Here is a 7503-nt window from a genome sequence, read left to right on the forward strand (position 1 = left end):
AGTGATAGTAGACAAGCTAGTAAAAAAACGTCAATTATTTGTCTTACTTGGCGATCACAGACTGACAGTTTTGCCCTACAATAAAATAAATCTTTTGCAGTTCTCACACTTTGACCACATCAAACTCATGGCCAATCATACAATGTGCAATGGAGTTTACTTATACTTATGTGAATGAAAGTAGGTTAAAGGGTTAGTTCACCCAAAAATGAAAATTCTGTCATTAATTACTCACCCTCATGTCGTTCCACACCAATAAGACCTTCGTTCATCTTCAGAACACAAATTAAGATATTTTTGATGAAATCCAATGGCTCAGTGAGGCCTCCATTGCCAGCAAGTTCATTTAAAGTTTCAGCGTACAGAGTAATAAATGACATTATTTTCATTTATGGGTGAACTAACCCTTTAAGACAGTGTTGATGGTATATTTATTCAGCCTAAAATAATACACAATTTAAAACCTTAAACAGTGTGAAGCATTGTGGTCTAGTTACACTCTAAAAAATGCTGGGTTAAAAACAACCCAAGTTGGGTTGAAAATGGACAAACCCAATGGTTGGGTTAAATGTTTACCCAACCAGCTGGGTAGTTTTATTTAACTCAACTTGTTTAAAAAATACTGTATTGCTTGCTTAAAATGAACCCAAAGTATGTTGGAAATTAACATTTATTAATAAATGTAATGAATAATAATTAAACAATAAATATTTATTAAATTGCTTATTAATAAATGTTTACCTTTTGATTATCATTGTTGCCTCTAGTAATTATGTGTCTGATTTTTAATTTCCAACTTATTTTGGATTCATTTTAAGCCAGTCATATAGTAATTTTTAACAATAGCTGGGTTAAATAAAACTGCCCAGCACGTTAGGCAAACATTTACCCCAGCCACTGGTTTAAAACAACCAATCGCTGGGTTTGTCCATTTTCAACCCAACTTGGGTTGTTTTTAACCCAGCATTTTTAGAGTGTATGAAGAAAGAAAAAGAAAAAAGCGCATAAATAAAACAAACTCTCCTGAATGTTGTGTAAATGTGAGCCGTCCGTCATAACCCACAGTGACCTGAAAACACAATTGCTTCCACAGAACAGAGACCCTTGCAATTCCAGGGACAGTGTAATAAAAAAGCCAACAAAGCCTCAATTCAGCAGTTCAGCGACTGGACTTCACTGCGGCTGTAACTGTACATCCCATATTAAGGTGCCTTTTTGCCCTCCGCTCCGTTGCATTTCTGATACCTTTGCTTTTTGGACTGAAGCTGTGTGTGTGTGTGTATGTGTGTCCCAGTTGGTGCCACTCTCCAAGGTCTTCCCCCCTCACTCACTCCATTTCCCCCAAGGAGATACACTCAATAAAGAAGGGATACACTCATCCAATGGAGCATGTTCTAGCGTTCACTCTTCATTACAGTGCCACTGTGACATCTCACCCTCTCTCATTTCTCAGAGGATTTAAGGACGAATAAAAGTGTTTTATCTCCCTCCTACTCTCTCTCCTCTTTTCCATCGGCTGCCTTTCACGATTCCACAGAACCGATAAGAGCAAATCAAAGAGAGAGACGAGTCGGGAGAGTCATTCTGTTGTGTGCGGCAAAATATTGAGGAGATTTGAAAGGGGATTGATATTGAGTACTGTGCACAGGGTTGTGTCTTTCAGAGTGAATGCTAAGAGAAGAGCGCCTAAAACTCCCTCACCCGTCACTGTAATGCACAGTCTCAAGTAGGGCTGCACGGTTATTCGAAATAAAACAGAAATTGCAATTTGGCTTTGTGGGATTATGAAATTGCAAAGGTTGTGATGTTTAATTGAATATATGAACAGCGTGTTTCATATTGAGTAGCAGCAGTGTGATCCGAGCTGCTCAATCGGTTTTAGTAAATGCTGCTCCATCTCTGCAAGCGCTGTGAGTTTGAATCACTTATGATGTGCATTTGAAAAGCGAAACATCAAACATCACGTTTTTGCTCCAAACTCACTTCATAATGTCAGTCAATTGTTTGAAATAACTTCCATTTGGGATTCTTATCACAGTATGAGGCAGCCAGTATATTATTTTGTAGTATTCTATACTGTAATTAATGCTATGTCAATTAGCATTGCATTAATAATATACTTTAATTTTTATAAAATACTCAAGATAACTTGAACACAGATAAACCATATATTGTCGCAGTTGTGTGTTTATTGTCTTCATGTTTAAAGCATTTCTATCTTTTTTATTCAGCTACCTACAGAGATAAGAAGATTCGTCGTAGGATTTATTACTTCTGTGAGGCATATTTGGACTTTCTGCATGAGGGCACCCTCTGGCTTCCAGTATGAATGAAACACACATTACATGTGTTTAAAGCGCTCAATACTGCTTACACCACCCTATTTTGCAATATTATCCGTCTACAATACTGGAGGCTGCACTTTCAGGACCACAGTTCTAGGACCGCATTCCTAGGACCCTAGTTTTTTGTGACAGTGCCACCTACTGAATCGGAGAACCTCAGTGCCAGGATGTCATGAGCACCAGTTGGAGTGCCCATATTTGCCACTAGAGGGCACTCCAACCCGGACTGTTCCTCACCACATTCTTGGACTTCATTTCCCATAACACACTTCCCGGACTCATTATCCTGTCATTGCACCCAGCTGTTTTGTGTTTGATCATTAGTTCTATGTATACCTGGTTTGTTTCTGTTTTCTTTATTTTATGTGGACTGCTCTGTGTACTTTGACCCTCGCCTGCCTGGATTATGTTTATGGATTTCCCAATTAAAGCTGCATTTGGATCTAACCTTCTTGTCTCTGTGTCAATCCGTGACAGAAACCTCGATCATGCCTAGATCCAGCAGCGGAAGGAGCTGGCCATCTGCTGGGACTGGGGAGGGTCAGGCCTATTTGACAACACTTCGCCAGAGGAGAATGGAGGTGAGGGCCTTCACCCAGAAGTTCTGGTCACGGGCGGAGAGGTTTAATCTCCCTGATGCGGTACTCAAGGACATATTCAACAATTGTCTCGATGATCCTCTACCGCAGTCGGAGATGGAGCTGGTTGGGAGGTTACATTTCTGGAATTTCACCAATTACCTGTATCTGCATAAGAATGGGCAGATTTGGATACCTCCAGCACCTGCTCCAGCCCGTGTGTCTGCTCCAGAGCCCGCTCCAGCCCGTGAGTCCGCTCCAGCCCGTGTGTCCGCTCCAGAGCCCACTCCAGTCCGTGAGTCCGCTCCAGAGCCTGCTCCAACCTGTGAGTTCGCTCCAGAGCCTATAGAGGAAGTGGGCACAGAGTCACCACCTCACCCACGTAAAAGGAGGAAGAGGAGGAAGAAGGCTTCCCTCATCCCTCAAGGCCTGGAGGCCTTCCCAGAGCCCGCTCCAGCCCGTGAGTCCACTCCAGAGTCGCACGCTTTTCCTGTCAGTCCTGCCATGGCCAAGAAGGCTACATTCGCCTTCTATGTTTTGGTTGTCCTGCAGGCTTGGAGGATGCATTCAGGCTCCTTTGACCATAGATCAGTCCACCAGGCTGCTGCCGTCCCAGAGGAGCCCGCTGCCATCCCAGAGGAGCCCGCTTTCTGCGTCAGTCCGGTCATGGTCCATAGGGCGGTCTTAACCTTTTACATTTTGGCGGTCTTGCGTGCCTGGAGGATGCACTCAGGTTTTGTTGACTCTGGATCAGTCTGCCAGTCCGAGGCCGATGCCATCCCAGAACAGCCCGTTGCCATCTCAGAGCTGCCCGCTCTTCCTGATACGGTCACTGAGGCCGTCACCAAGCAGCCAGCTCTCCATGATACGGCCTCGGAGGCTGTCAATGAGCAGCCCGTTCTTCCTGATATGGACTCTGAGCTCCCTTGGTTTGTCCTGCTGCCGCCGCCCAGGCCGTCTGCCCTGTTGCCGCCGCCCAGGCCTTCTGACCCGTTGAAACCCGCCTGGTCAGTTCCACCAGCACCGCCCTGGCACTCAGCTAGGACTTTGACTTGGCTAGAGCCCCCATGGTCTGTTCCTCCGGCTCCCCCCTGGCCTTCAGTCGGGGAATCTGGACCTGGCCCACCGTCCCTCCCCCTGGTCCTCCTCCAGTCCACCTCCCTCCTGAGAGTTTTGTTTTTGTTTTTGTCTCATGGAGCGTCTGGTAGCCGCTCCGTAGAGAGGGGGTACTGTCATGAGCACCTGTTGGAGTGCCCAAATTTGCCACTAGAGGGCACTCCAACCCGTACTGTTCCTAACCACACTCTTGGACTTCATTTCCCATAACACATTTCCCAGACTCATTATCCTGTCATTGCACCCAGCTGTTTTGTGTTTGATCATTAGTTCTGTCTATTTATACCTGGTTTGTTTCTGCTTTTGTTATCGAGGTTTCGTTTATGGTCACTGGCTTTTGTTTCTGTTTTCTTTGTTTTATGTGGACTGCTCTGTGTACTTTGACCCTCGCCTGCCTGGATTATGTTTATGGATTTCCCAATTAAAGCTGCATTTGGATCTAACCTTCTTGTCTCTGTGCCAATCCGTGACACAGGACCGCATTTCCAGGACTCTAGTATTGGAGAACTGAAAAAAGTTCCACCAAGGCAGTATTTCCACCCAATTCTAACTAGTTTTTTAAAGGTTTATAACACCCAAATACTACTTTCATTCTTGCAATTAAAACTGGTTGCTAAGAGCTGAATGTTGAGTAATTATTGTGACTAACTAGCATAATATAACAACTCATCAAGTAAAATAAACAAGGAATCATGGTATAGCCTTTTCAGTCAGATCAACCACATTTTCAAGTACAGAGGGAAAACACAAGGATGACTCTGGGGGTATATTTAAGATTGTGTACATTTTTATAAAATAATATATTACAACAGTTGAACAATTTTGTTCGTGATGTGAACCACACAGAAAGAACTTCAGCGACAACATCTTCACTGACTCCTGTAAGAGAGAGAGAGAAAGAGAGAGAAGTGAATGAAATAAGGAACATTTAGTTGAACTTGTTCAACTCTAATTTTAAATTTCATATTTAAAAGATCTTCGTGACCACAGATCACACACATTATATACGATACAAAAATAATTATATCAATCTTCATACCAATTAATGTTCATATTACTGTTATTGCATACTGTTCAAAGATTTGGAAACATTTTATTTTGATGCTGTGGGAACAAAGGTTCTTCAAGAAAGGTTTTCTCAGTTGTTTCTATATCACTCTATTAAATTTTTCCACTTCACTGAAATAGTAAATGGATAACATAATCACTGCTATGTTAACAGAAATGCTGTTAATGCTTAAAAAAATGATACATTGGACACTGTGGAAAAAAAATGACTTGTGGAAAAAAAAAATGACTTTTTCTATTCTTACCTGTGATGATAATCCAGACCAGAGAAGAAGGCCTTCTCAGCATCCCGCAGAGACAAATTCTGCAGCCCAGCCAGGCCATATATGATGGTCTATCAAAAGAAAATTGTTCATAGAAATATACATAGATCTAGGAATTGAGGTCAAATTAAATTAATCATAACATTGCATTTCCCAAAAGAATGTTTGCAAATGTTACCTTCATAGAGAACTGTGTGTTTGAAATGGCTCTCCAAATGGGATTTCACTTTGCTCAACTTTGTTGGGTGAAACAAAGCAGAACTGCAGAACGAGCAGAGGAACTCCTTGCAGCATGTGGTGCACCTCTAAAGTCCAGGAAAGGATCTCCCTTCTTGGATTGTTATGTGTTTCTTGAAAAAGAGAGAGTCCAATTGGTCAAATAAACCATTTCAAGTCCATTTCATATAAATAAATAGACATAAATTAGGCCTAAGCCTAGTACTTGACCAATTTATTTATTATTCTTTTGTCATATATTGCCAGCACTGAAATCACTTATAGAGAACACAGTACATGATACAATATAACACGTGGTATTTTAACAGTCAATTATTATGATGGCCTCTGTTACGTCTGACTATTAAAAATGTCAAATGCCTCAGTCAACATTATAAAAACAATGAACATGAAGATGCATGTCTCTTCATGTTATGAACATGAAGAGACATGCTCATAACATGTATTGTGGGGTAAACATCCCCCGGTGAAAAAATAGTATAGTAATTTATAGTAAATACTATACTTTTTTTTTTAACCATACAATAGTAAAGTACTTGAATTAATTTGTTGTGGTAATTCTATAGTTGCTGTGGTAATATAACTATAGTAATATAAACAAATTACTTTACCCAATACTGTACTAAGTTTTCTACAACTATAGGGTATATTATACTACAATATACACTACAGTTTACTGTAGTAAAAACTAAAGTATATTACAGTATGTATTACAGTTTATCAGTTCACTGTAGTTAATACTACAGTATGCTGTAGCATTCATTAACAAAGTGTTGTAAATACTATAATTTATACAGTATACTACAATTTACTTTTGTTCAAAAACACTATAGTAAGTATTTTTTGACATGGGCAGGCTGACAGTGAGCACGCATGTGACAGTTAAAACATTAAGATTATTTTAACTTACTTAAAATGGAAAAACATTGAGTGACAAACAAGATTTTACAACAAAGTGCTACAGGTTATTGTACTGGCTAGGATTAATAATCATACTATATCACTAAGTCAACACAAGCTTGCCAATCGTGCTACAGTTTTGTTAAACGAATATGCTAACAAATTTGTTTTACAGCATTAGAAGCTAATATATGATGGCTATAAAGTGCATTCAAGACTATTTAGCAACTCACGATCGCTTCACTTCACAATTAAATGCATCACAATTGTTTTTAATTTTAAACAAATAAAAATTGATTCACATTTGATACTCACACTCTGAATATCGTCCATCTTCCAGAAAAACATGCGGTCACTGGTCCTGTAATTCGGTAGGTGGCGATGTATCTAAACATCTAGGGTCCTAGAAATGCGGTCATAGGACTGCGGTCCTGAAATGCAGCCTCCGGTTGTGCAGGCAGATGCTACTCCTATTTTGGGTAAAAATATAAAAAAATGATAGTTCTCTCTAAAGATATTTGAAGTAAACATATGATGTTTTTCTCTAGTGTAATGTTCCTTTCTAAAGATTTAAAGTTATAGGCCGCCTGCATGTTAACAGGGCACCCTGCAGTTTTCCCATAAAATAAAGCCCACGCCAGGCTCCACTGTAGCACCCAGGCTGCATTCGAAAGCTTAAAAATGCTGCCTTCGGAGGCATCAAGGCATGTCCGAATCCAGTGTTAGTTTCTCTTCCTGTCTCCTGAGATACCTTCATCTGATCGTTTTTTGAAGGCAGCATATATGTATCCTGCCTTTGAAAACTTTTTGCCTCGCTGCCTTATCAGGCAATGACTTTGTAGGCAGCGTCTGCACACGCAGGAACCTTCTGAGGCAGCGTAACTGTTTAATAATCTACAGAAAAATAGAGCTAGCATTGGAGATAACTAAGCAAATATTTAATTATTAGAATAGTCAATAGAAAATTACTTCAGAAGTGGAAAACGTTAGCCATAA

General features: G+C 40.5%; 1 long non-coding RNA gene across 1 annotated transcript; it reads right to left on the reverse strand.

The window, feature by feature from the left end:
• Nucleotides 1-5172: 5172 nt before the first annotated feature.
• LOC125279382 lies at nucleotides 5173-7115 on the reverse strand. Its single transcript, XR_007187376.1, has 4 exons — nucleotides 6823-7115; nucleotides 5549-5720; nucleotides 5353-5441; nucleotides 5173-5218 (listed from the first exon to the last, which is right to left on the reverse strand). It is a non-coding gene; the product is annotated as an uncharacterized LOC125279382 (long non-coding RNA).
• Nucleotides 7116-7503: the final 388 nt, after the last annotated feature.

This window comes from Megalobrama amblycephala, linkage group LG12 (assembly GCF_018812025.1).
Source record: "Megalobrama amblycephala isolate DHTTF-2021 linkage group LG12, ASM1881202v1, whole genome shotgun sequence".
In the NCBI taxonomy this organism is placed as follows: Eukaryota; Metazoa; Chordata; class Actinopteri; order Cypriniformes; family Xenocyprididae; genus Megalobrama; species Megalobrama amblycephala.